The following is a 12,597-nucleotide window of genomic DNA, read 5'->3' as shown; positions in this document are numbered from 1 at the left end:
GCAGTATTGCAGACAGCGAGAATAAAATACCAATATCACGAGCGCGAAAATAACGCGGTTCACTCCAGGTGAAAATGACAAAAAAACGCACATAATCGGGATAATCTGAGAACCGCGGATCTAGCTGATTTAGGGCATCATGCAGTAAGCAACGGAAAAATGCATTAGCCAGTTTAGCAATTAGCCATGTTTGTGGTGTGTTAAACTCGCTGTATGCTGTAAGGGGCGAATACCTAGCGAATGAATGCGCCACCACCATTTGATAAAATGGCTGGTAACCGGTGGCGAGACGGCTGCCTGGCGAGAAACTGCCAAGAAGCCGTCCCCTGCCGAGATGTGTTTGGGGCAGAGAGAGATCCGCTGCTCTCTCGGTGCAAACATCAGCACATTAAAAATTATTTTTAAAACCCCATAATGGGGCCTGTATTTCGGGAAGCAGGGGGTCCCCGGACCTAAAACCAAAGCGGTTCATCTCCGGAGACACTCTGCACATATACACTATGACTAAAACACACATATCAATAAAGACTCGTTCCTTACCTTTGCGGCTATCTGCTATGGTAGCGAAGCAGCATGAATATTTTTTTAATAATACTGTACAGTGAGCAGGGGGTCCCCTGAAGCTGAACGTATAGCTTTGTGGACCAGGGACCCCCTGCTTCCCGAGTTACAGGCTCCGGTATGTGTTATCGGGTGGGCAGTGTCACCGCCATGTTTATAGCGTCCATATGCTACGTGTCCGAAATAAACATGGCGTCGACACTGTAACCGATGCCCCAAACCGGGGCTGTAACTCGGTAAGCAGGGGGTCTCTGAGCCACAAATCAATGCGGTTCTGCTCAGGGGACCCCCTGCTCCCGCACAATATTATTAAAATACATTAATGCTGCTTCATTACCATAGCGGATAGCCACTAAGGCAATGAAGGGATTAACACATAATAGTATGTTTATTGGGGACAATTGCCCCCAATAAACATAGCAATACACAACATACAATACAGTAATGGGCAACATTACTATTATCCACAAATGGCCATTTAAAATACATACATAACGGGGCCTGTAACTCCTGAAGTAGGGGTTCAGCTCAGGAGACCCCATGCACATCAACACTAGTATTAAAAAACTGATAACAATAAATAATAATTCATTACCATAGCGGCTATCCGCTATGGTAATGAAGCTGCATTAATGTACATTTTAATAATAGTGTGTGGGAGCAGGGGGTCCCCTGCTACCTCACAATATTAATAAAAATACATTAAAGCAGCTTCATTACCTTAGCGGCTATCCGCTAAACCAATGAAGGGATGAAGGCATAATAGCATGTTTATTGGGGACAATTGCCCCCAATAAACATAGCAATATACCACACACATCCCCCTCACCCCCTAACACTACATTAATGTGCAAAATTACTATTATCCACATATGGATAATAATGCATTTGCCCATTAAATATACATTAATACAATAAATACATTAAATACATGTTGTACTCACCCTTGTCCTGCACCTACGATGAAGGCCAGCTGTATCTTCCTCCCCGTCCATACAGTGGGGTGCTGAAAAATATACAAAATAAGAACAAGTGCCAAACTAATGTCCCCTAATCCCTTAATGACCTTAGCGGTTATTAACCGCAACAGTCATTAAGGGGTTAAGCCACCCTGACCTGATATCCACTTATTTGTACAGTGGCTTCATCATGTGTATATATATATACGGTTTGCATTGCAACTACGGTGGCTGACCTGCCATCGGCACCAGAGAGAGACACAGGAACCACAAGGAAAGTCCTTCCGGTATCCAGTACCACATGCGTGGGAGTAATGGCGGACGCACGCTGCTGAGAAGCTCCTGACGGATGATAATCTATACACCTTGGAGTAAACGGCGTTCTCAACTACTGGGTCTCGAACTGATCGTGAGATTGCAGAGCGGAGGTGACTGTGGAGTCTTCGATTGGTGCTTGGGCAGGTCCCATAAAATGCTTATTTTAATCAGACAAATTGTAAGTGTGCATTTGTCTTGTCCATGATTTATTAAAATGTTCATCTGATTTTACACAAGGATCGGGCGCTTTTTCTCTTTTCTTTTTCTAATAGGTACTATGGGAACTTGGTGAGCCCAAGAAGAAGCAGCCTGGACCTTTGTTTTATTCATTCATGGACTTCATTTGGACTTAAGTATCATTTTTTATAGTTTAATTTTTTGTATTTTTATGCTTTTTTATATGTTCAACAGACCAATTCATTTTTTCATATTTTTTGCACATTTTTTACAATTAGATTTTGTTTGATTCATGTTGCTATAATATATTTTATTCCAATTGTTATAGGTAGGCACTAGTTGGTTCATGTAAACATCATACTCAATTTTGATATTTGGTGCAACATTTTGGCACACGTCACCAGGGGGGCAGCAATTTGGGTGTGTTGAAAAAGGAGCGCTGTCTTTAAAACTGTTCATATATATATATATATATATATATATATATATATATATATATATATATATATATATATATATATATATGTACAGTAGAGGCAACGTTTATTCTAACATTTGCCGTAAACTAGCCGGGTAACATTCTGGGTATGTGCTGGGTATGTGCTGGGTATGTTCTGGGCTAGTTTGAGGCACGTTTAAGGTATTTCTGCATTGACTAACGACCGATAGGATTAACACAGCTGGGATCCCTGGCAGTCCCATTCAGTTTGAATGGGACTGCCAGGGACCCCCGCTGTTAATCTGTTAGGCCATTCATCAATGCAGAAATGCTGGGGCTAGTTTAAGGAAAGTTTAAGGCATGTAATCAGAATGTACCTGGGTGTTTCCTGGGTTTTTTGGGGAATTGCCACTGGTTTTTGTTCGAATAAGAGTTGCCTCTACTGTATATATATATATATATATATATATATATATATATATATATATATATATATATATATGATACGAACCAATCCAAAGACCAGTAAAGAGACAGCACACCGCACGGGGTTAATCCAAAAATCTATATTCACAACATGAAATACACGTAAGCCAACGTTTCGGTCCCACAGAGAGACCTTCCTCAGGGCCGTGCAACCCACAAGTGCAAGTGACCACACATATATACCCTCACCCATAGTGCAATGCAAACAAAGGGAACCAATCACCAACATGCAATTAGACAGAATATGCAACATATCTGTGCTCCGTGCCCCCTCCCCTATTACCTGATTATCCAAATGACTCATCATGACATGAGAGTAGGCACTTAAACTATTAGGAGAAAGACACCCTTTAGACACTGGTCCCAGGGTCTACTGCCCTTGCGGGGGAAGGTCGCGCACCGCGCATCTGCAGTGGGCCAAAACATATTGACTGCCGGAGCGCCAGCAAGGAGAGTACGCCGCGCATCACAGCTGTGAGCAGACGCCTCATTGACTCTCCCTGGCCACCAGGGACGCCGGCAGCGCAAAACGCACATGCGCAGTCTGAAAAACCGCCTCGGTGCACAGTTACCCACACACTGACAGTAATAATGGGCTAAACAGAATAGTAATAAACAGAGCGTTAAGGTGAACCACAGGGGGACAGGTAGAGGTATAGAGCACAAGGAGCGCATAGCATCACCATAGTATATAAGGACAAAGGAAGTGCAAAAGTGCAGAGGGAGTGATGCAACAGAGTATGAGTGACAAACATAAAAAAGGCATAATGCAAAATCAAGTGAAAGCAGGGAGACTGCTACAAAAAGCAGCTAAGTGAAAGTTCCTCATTTAGGCCACCAGGTGTCATAGTTCTTAGTTCATAAATAAGCCTTGCTTCCTGTTTAAGCAAAGTTCTGCCCCTGTCACCCCCACGGGGGGGGACTGGGACCTGCAGAATAGGCATACAACGAAGTGTGGCCAGTGTATGCCTTTTTTCCTTGAAATGTCTAGCCACAGGTAGACACTTCAGGTCTACATCAGAGGCATCACTCAGTAGGGCTTTTCTGATGTTTGAACGGTGCATGGCCATGCGTTCTTTCAGCATCCTTACAGTCTTCCCGATGTACAGCAATCCACAAGGACACTTAATAAGGTACACCACGAATTTAGACTCACAGTTCAGTGGTTGTTTGATTTTAATCGGTGCGCCACTATGCGGGTGATTGTAGCTAGGGCCCAGCTGCATATAGTTGCAGTTGGTACAGCCATGACAGCGGTACGAACCAGGTTTTTTGGCTAACCAAGTGGTGGGTGTGGCATATTTGTCTATTGGGTCAGATCCAGTGACCATGTCACCAATGTTTGGTCCCCGACGAAAGCAGAATAGAGGTGGCTCTCTAGCAAATGCACCAATCCTCTCGTCATTCTCCAGGATGCGCCAATTGCCCCGAATGCAGCGCTTAATGCTGTTGGTAGCAGTACTGAATGTACTGACTATATTGAGCCTGTTGCTCACCGGTTTGCCTGTCGAAGGTGTCAATAGTTCACCCCTATCAACCTGTCCGACCTTTTGCAAGGCAAAATTGATGTCCTTGGCCGAATAGCCCCTCTCCCGGAAGCGTGCGGCCATTTGGGCCAAGGCCCGTTGGGATTCTTCTGGATCAGTGGTGATTCTTTTCACTCGGAGAAGCTGGGAGTATGGGAGACCCCTCTTGAGTGGTACAGGATGGTGGCTGGCTGCACAAAGAAGGGAGTTCTTGTCTGTACTCTTCCGGTATATTCTAGTAGCCAGCGTGCCTCCAATTTTGTACACTATGGTGTCTAAAAAAGCGATTTCCTGGTAGCTGTGGTTGAGGGTAAAACGGATTGTGGAGGGGATTTTGTTTAAATCAGAAACAAATGTCAGCAGCTCCTCTTCACTGCCCGTCCACAGAATGAAGATGTCGTCAATATAGCGAAGGTATTTGACGATATGCCGTCCATGCGTGGTGTCAGTTAATATGTGCAACCGTTCATACAAATCCATAAACAGATTAGCGTACGACGGTGCCATATTTGAGCCCATGGCAGTGCCCGTAAGTTGCAAGTAGTAGTGTTTCTCAAATTTAAAGAAGTTCTTATGGAGGATGACCTCAATGAGCAACATGAGAAAGTCAACTGGTGGACCCTGTTCGACTCCCTGTTCTTCCAATTTTGTGCGTACTGCTTCTAGGCCCCCTGCATGGGGAATGTTGGTGTACAGGCTGGACACATCTAGCGTAGCAAGAATACATTCTGCTGTGTTAACGGAAAGATGGCTGAGCTGCTCAATAAAGTCTGTGGTGTCCTTGATGTATGAACCCATTCCAGCCACCAGTGGCTGTAGATAGAAGTCCACAAATTGCGAGAGGGGGTGGCACAGCGACCCACGAGCCGAGATGATGGGTCTGCCCGGTGGTGCGACTATAGATTTGTGTACTTTGGGTAGTGTGTATAATACTGGCATCACAGGGTGGTCCTGAGTCAGGAATTTACTGGTTTCTTCTGTGATCCAGGCATTATTCAAGCCCAATCGGATGATGCCATCAATCTCCTTCTTGTAGGCTATCGTCGGATCCCCCGGGAGGCGTCTATAATGATGTACAACTGCAAGCTGTTGCTCAATCTCCTGCTTATAGTATTGATAATTTAAAACCACAATCCCTCCACCCTTGTCTGCTGCTCTCACTATAATCCCCTTGTTCTCCCGTAGCATTTTCAGGGCAGCTCTCTCCTCTCTCGATGTATTAAAAAAGCTGGTCTTATGATTCTTCAGAATTTTCCGTGTGTCTTTCGTCACCAAGTTCATAAATGCAGCTATGTTGGGGTTCAGTGAGTGCGGGTCAAAGGTGCTCCTGGTCTTAAATGGATTTGGGGTAATGTCTCCAGAAGAGTTAATATCAATATTCTTAGAGAAGAAATCCTTTAACTTCAATTGTCTGTGCAGTCTGTACATATCAACCTCCCAGTCAAAGGAATCCTGCATATGGGTTGGCACAAATGATAAGCCTTTCTGTAAAATGCTAACCTCTGCCGGTGTCAGTGAGTGGTCCGATAGATTGTAGATCACCGTCTCGCTTGCCTGGTGCCCCTTGTCGCTTTTCCTTCGCGCACGGGATACCGCCGATCTCCGGCCACCTCTCCTGGTGGGTCTGTGCGCGTTGTGCCCTGCGGGAGAGTTCTCGCTCGACCGCCATCGCCCGGACCTAAAAAAGGCTCCATGGAGGTGTTGTCCGGGGCATCTGATGCATCAGTATCACTGGTCGTGTAGCCCATCCTGGCGGCATCACCCCGCCTAGACCGAGGCTGGTATCGTCGCTGTGGACCGCTTCTACCGCTCTTCGTCTCACCCAGCCCCAGGAGCCATCGGTAGACGTTGCGCTCCTTGTAGTCCGCAGTCACCTGCCGGAGCTTCTCCTTCTTATACTTGATTAAATTTGCCCTATAGGCATCAATGGTATTCTGCATCTTATCCAGCCAGTTGGTATCCGTGTCCGCTGCCAGGGTGTCCACATGTTTGGTTTCTATTACTGCAATGTCCTTCTTCAATTTGGCAATTTCCTTGCTTGATTGGTCAATGACCAGAATCATTAGATCGAAAGAACATTTGTTTAAAATGGCTATCCAGCGTTTGCAGAAATCCATGTCACATCTGCCAATGGTAGGCTGATTTTTCACCCTGAACCCCCTTGGCAGCATCCTCGCTTTGTGGTAGTGTGACAGGGTGAGGCCATGTAAATAAAAATCCACTTCACGTTTCTTCAATTTAATGAGCTCATTGAAAACATCAGCCGCCTTGTCAGGTCCTGCTACATCATCAAAGGACTCTGTGAAGCGGATCTGTGCGACCTCTGCATCACTGAAACCCGCCACATCCGTTAGGGACGAAAAAATGCCTGTGATGTCAGCAAATTCCTCCATTGCACATATAACAAATAGTCACAACCATATGCAGATAGAATATGTAAATGAGGCCAAGTGTTTCCTAAATACAACTCCCCGCTAGGCCATCGCAGGGAATGTACAGCAATGAATAGAGTACGTAGGTGCACAACCCATAAAGCATAAATTCACATGAAGGTCAGTCAGCACACTGCAGTAGAAAAGGTTATAATAGCAGATGCTAGTCCCATAGAAAATAAGTATGATACGAACCAATCCAAAGACCAGTAAAGAGACAGCACACCGCACGGGGTTAATCCAAAAATCTATATTCACAACATGAAATACACGTAAGCCAACGTTTCGGTCCCACAGAGAGACCTTCCTCAGGGCCGTGCAACCCACAAGTGCAAGTGACCACACATATATACCCTCACCCATAGTGCAATGCAAACAAAGGGAACCAATCACCAACATGCAATTAGACAGAATATGCAACATAGCTGTGCTCCGTGCCCCCTCCCCTATTACCTGATTATCCAAATGACTCATCATGACATGAGAGTAGGCACTTAAACTATTAGGAGAAAGACACCCTTTAGACACTGGTCTCTGTATTGCTGTATCTTCATTGCTGTACATTCCCTGCGATGGCCTAGCGGGGAGTTGTATTTAGGAAACACTTGGCCTCATTTACATATTCTATCTGCATATGGTTGTGACTATTTGTTATATGTGCAATGGAGGAATTTGCTGACATCACAGGCATTTTTTCGTCCCTAACGGATGTGGCGGGTTTCAGTGATGCAGAGGTCGCACAGATCCGCTTCACAGAGTCCTTTGATGATGTAGCAGGACCTGACAAGGCGGCTGATGTTTTCAATGAGCTCATTAAATTGAAGAAACGTGAAGTGGATTTTTATTTACATGGCCTCACCCTGTCACACTACCACAAAGCGAGGATGCTGCCAAGGGGGTTCAGGGTGAAAAATCAGCCTACCATTGGCAGATGTGACATGGATTTCTGCAAACGCTGGATAGCCATTTTAAACAAATGTTCTTTCGATCTAATGATTCTGGTCATTGACCAATCAAGCAAGGAAATTGCCAAATTGAAGAAGGACATTGCAGTAATAGAAACCAAACATGTGGACACCCTGGCAGCGGACACGGATACCAACTGGCTGGATAAGATGCAGAATACCATTGATGCCTATAGGGCAAATTTAATCAAGTTTAAGAAGGAGAAGCTCCGGCAGGTGACTGCGGACTACAAGGAGCGCAACGTCTACCGATGGCTCCTGGGGCTGGGTGAGACGAAGAGCGGTAGAAGCGGTCCACAGCGACGATACCAGCCTCGGTCTAGGCGGGGTGATGCCGCCAGGATGGGCTACACGACCAGTGATACTGATGCATCAGATGCCCCGGACAACACCTCCATGGAGCCTTTTTTAGGTCCGGGCGATGGCGGTCGAGCGAGAACTCTCCCGCAGGGCACAACGCGCACAGACCCACCAGGAGAGGTGGCCGGAGATCGGCGGTATCCCGTGCGCGAAGGAAAAGCGACAAGGGGCACCAGGCAAGCGAGACGGTGATCTACAATCTATCGGACCACTCACTGACACCGGCAGAGGTTAGCATTTTACAGAAAGGCTTATCATTTGTGCCAACCCATATGCAGGATTCCTTTGACTGGGAGGTTGATATGTACAGACTGCACAGACAATTGAAGTTAAAGGATTTCTTCTCTAAGAATATTGATATTAACTCTTCTGGAGACATTACCCCAAATCCATTTAAGACCAGGAGCACCTTTGACCCGCACTCACTGAACCCCAACATAGCTGCATTTATGAACTTGGTGACGAAAGACACACGGAAAATTCTGAAGAATCATAAGACCAGCTTTTTTAATACATCGAGAGAGGAGAGAGCTGCCCTGAAAATGCTACGGGAGAACAAGGGGATTATAGTGAGAGCAGCAGACAAGGGTGGAGGGATTGTGGTTTTAAATTATCAATACTATAAGCAGGAGATTGAGCAACAGCTTGCAGTTGTACATCATTATAGACGCCTCCCGGGGGATCCGACGATAGCCTACAAGAAGGAGATTGATGGCATCATCCGATTGGGCTTGAATAATGCCTGGATCACAGAAGAAACCAGTAAATTCCTGACTCAGGACCACCCTGTGATGCCAGTATTATACACACTACCCAAAGTACACAAATCTATAGTCGCACCACCGGGCAGACCCATCATCTCGGCTCGTGGGTCGCTGTGCCACCCCCTCTCGCAATTTGTGGACTTCTATCTACAGCCACTGGTGGCTGGAATGGGTTCATACATCAAGGACACCACGGACTTTATTGAGCAGCTCAGCCATCTTTCCGTTAACACAGCAGAATGTATTCTTGCTACGCTAGATGTGTCCAGCCTGTACACCAACATTCCCCATGCAGGGGGCCTAGAAGCAGTACGCACAAAATTGGAAGAACAGGGAGTCGAACAGGGTCCACCAGTTGACTTTCTCATGTTGCTCATTGAGGTCATCCTCCATAAGAACTTCTTTAAATTTGAGAAACACTACTACTTGCAACTTACGGGCACTGCCATGGGCTCAAATATGGCACCGTCGTACGCTAATCTGTTTATGGATTTGTATGAACGGTTGCACATATTAACTGACACCACGCATGGACGGCATATCGTCAAATACCTTCGCTATATTGACGACATCTTCATTCTGTGGACGGGCAGTGAAGAGGAGCTGCTGACATTTGTTTCTGATTTAAACAAAATCCCCTCCACAATCCGTTTTACCCTCAACCACAGCTACCAGGAAATCGCTTTTTTAGACACCATAGTGTACAAAATTGGAGGCATGCTGGCTACTAGAATATACCGGAAGAGTACAGACAAGAACTCCCTTCTTTGTGCAGCCAGCCACCATCCTGTACCACTCAAGAGGGGTCTCCCATACTCCCAGCTTCTCCGAGTGAAAAGAATCACCACTGATCCAGAAGAATCCCAACGGGCCTTGGCCCAAATGGCCGCACGCTTCCGGGAGAGGGGCTATTCGGCCAAGGACATCAATTTTGCCTTGCAAAAGGTAGGACAGGTTGATAGGGGTGAACTATTGACACCTTCGACAGGCAAACCGGTGAGCAACAGGCTCAATATAGTCAGTACATTCAGTACTGCTACCAACAGCATTAAGCGCTGCATTCGGGGCAATTGGCGCATCCTGGAGAATGACGAGAGGATTGGTGCATTTGCTAGAGAGCCACCTCTATTCTGCTTTCGTCGGGGACCAAACATTGGTGACATGGTCACTGGATCTGACCCAATAGACAAATATGCCACACCCACCACTTGGTTAGCCAAAAAACCTGGTTCGTACCGCTGTCATGGCTGTACCAACTGCAACTATATGCAGCTGGGCCCTAGCTACAATCACCCGCATAGTGGCGCACCGATTAAAATCAAACAACCACTGAACTGTGAGTCTAAATTCATGGTGTACCTTATTAAGTGTCCTTGTGGATTGCTGTACATCGGGAAGACTGTAAGGATGCTGAAAGAACGCATGGCCATGCACCGTTCAAACATCAGAAAAGCCCTACTGAGTGATGCCTCTGATGTAGACCTGAAGTGTCTACCTGTGGCTAGACATTTCAAGGAAAAAAGGCATACACTGGCCACACTTCGTTGTATGCCTATTCTGCAGGTCCCAGTCCCCCCCCGTGGGGGTGACAGGGGCAGGACTTTGCTTAAACAGGAAGCAAGGCTTATTTATGAACTAAGAACTATGACACCTGGTGGCCTAAATGAGGAACTTTCACTTAGCTGCTTTTTGTAGCAGTCTCCCTGCTTTCACTTGATTTTGCATTATGCCTTTTTTATGTTTGTCACTCATACTCTGTTGCATCACTCCCTCTGCACTTTTGCACTTCCTTTGTCCTTATATACTATGGTGATGCTATGCGCTCCTTGTGCTCTATACCTCTACCTGTCCCCCTGTGGTTCACCTTAACGCTCTGTTTATTACTATTCTGTTTAGCCCATTATTACTGTCAGTGTGTGGGTAACTGTGCACCGAGGCGGTTTTTCAGACTACGCATGTGCGTTTTGCGCTGCCGGCATCCCTGGTGGCCATGGAGAGTCAATGAGGCGTCTGCTCACAGCTGTGATGCGCGGCGTACTCTCCTTGCTGGCGCTCCGGCAGTCAATATGTTTTGGCCCACTGCAGATGCGCGGTGCGCGACCTTCCCCCGCAAGGGCAGTAGACCCTGGGACCAGTGTCTAAAGGGTGTCTTTCTCCTAATAGTTTAAGTGCCTACTCTCATGTCATGATGAGTCATTTGGATAATCAGGTAATAGGGGAGGGGGCACGGAGCACAGCTATGTTGCATATTCTGTCTAATTGCATGTTGGTGATTGGTTCCCTTTGTTTGCATTGCACTATGGGTGAGGGTATATATGTGTGGTCACTTGCACTTGTGGGTTGCACGGCCCTGAGGAAGGTCTCTCTGTGGGACCGAAACGTTGGCTTACGTGTATTTCATGTTGTGAATATAGATTTTTGGATTAACCCCGTGCGGTGTGCTGTCTCTTTACTGGTCTTTGGATTGGTTCGTATCATACTTATTTTCTATGGGACTAGCATCTGCTATTATAACCTTTTCTACTGCAGTGTGCTGACTGACCTTCATGTGTATATATATATATATATATATTATTATATATTAGTGAAAGCACTGTATGCCTGTCTGCATCTTCCTGAGTCCCTATGGACAATCTGATTGCACCTTTGGCCTGTCACTCCGCCTCAGGCCATGCCCACCCCCGCACACCTCTCATTGGTCTGCGGTCCGCCCCCGCACAACTCTCATTGGTCTGCGGCCAACACCACTGCCACACTGTCCCACCCCTCACTGACCTACACCACTGACACACTCTCCCACCACTCACTCACTGAGCTTTGGGAACGCTTGCCAGCACCTAACCCTCACTGCTCTGAGAGATTTGCACCTAACCCTCACTGCTCTCAACCCAGAAAACCCTGACCGCCTGCTACCACGACAGAACTGCACAATCAGGTACACAGTCTTATTGCTTTCAGCACTGCAACTTTCCACACCCTCACACAACACCACACACACCACACGCTCACACCGCCTCTTACGGCCTACACTGCCAACACACCTCCCCTTCACCTCACTGCACTGTCTCATCCTCACCTCTCCAACGTACACTGCACCCCCCCCCGAGGCAGCAGCGCTGTGTGATCCCCACATCACCATCGGACACCGCACGTGGCCGCAGCTCCTCCGGAGATCACACCACACAGAAGCAACATTCCCTGTGTCTCCCTGTTTCCCGTGCTTTCACCCCCCCCGGCGCCGCTACAGTCAGCGGGGGAGAGGAGCGAGCGCCCGGGACACCCCCCACAGCTCTCAAGCACGCGCTGCGCGCCCCCGCGCTCTCCTCCTCTCCCCGTGTCAGCTCCCCCCTGGTGCTCCACTCAGCTCTCCCCCCGGAGCTCTGATCAGCTCTCCCCCCGGTGCTCCGCTCACCTCCACCGCAGTGCTCCACTCACCTCCCCTCCGGTGCTCCAATCACCTCCCCCCCAGTGCTCCACTCACCTCCCCCCCGGTGCTCCGACAGGCAGTTGACACGCGGTGCCTAAGATGGTGGCGCCCGGAAGGACCCCCTTCCTCCCTCGCGGAGTAAGATGGCGGCGGACGGAAGGAGAGGTGACGTGTGTGTCACTG

This window comes from Ascaphus truei, chromosome 1 (genome assembly GCF_040206685.1).
Source record: "Ascaphus truei isolate aAscTru1 chromosome 1, aAscTru1.hap1, whole genome shotgun sequence".
NCBI classification, from domain to species: Eukaryota; Metazoa; Chordata; class Amphibia; order Anura; family Ascaphidae; genus Ascaphus; species Ascaphus truei.
Note: the sequence above shows the minus strand (reverse complement) of the source record.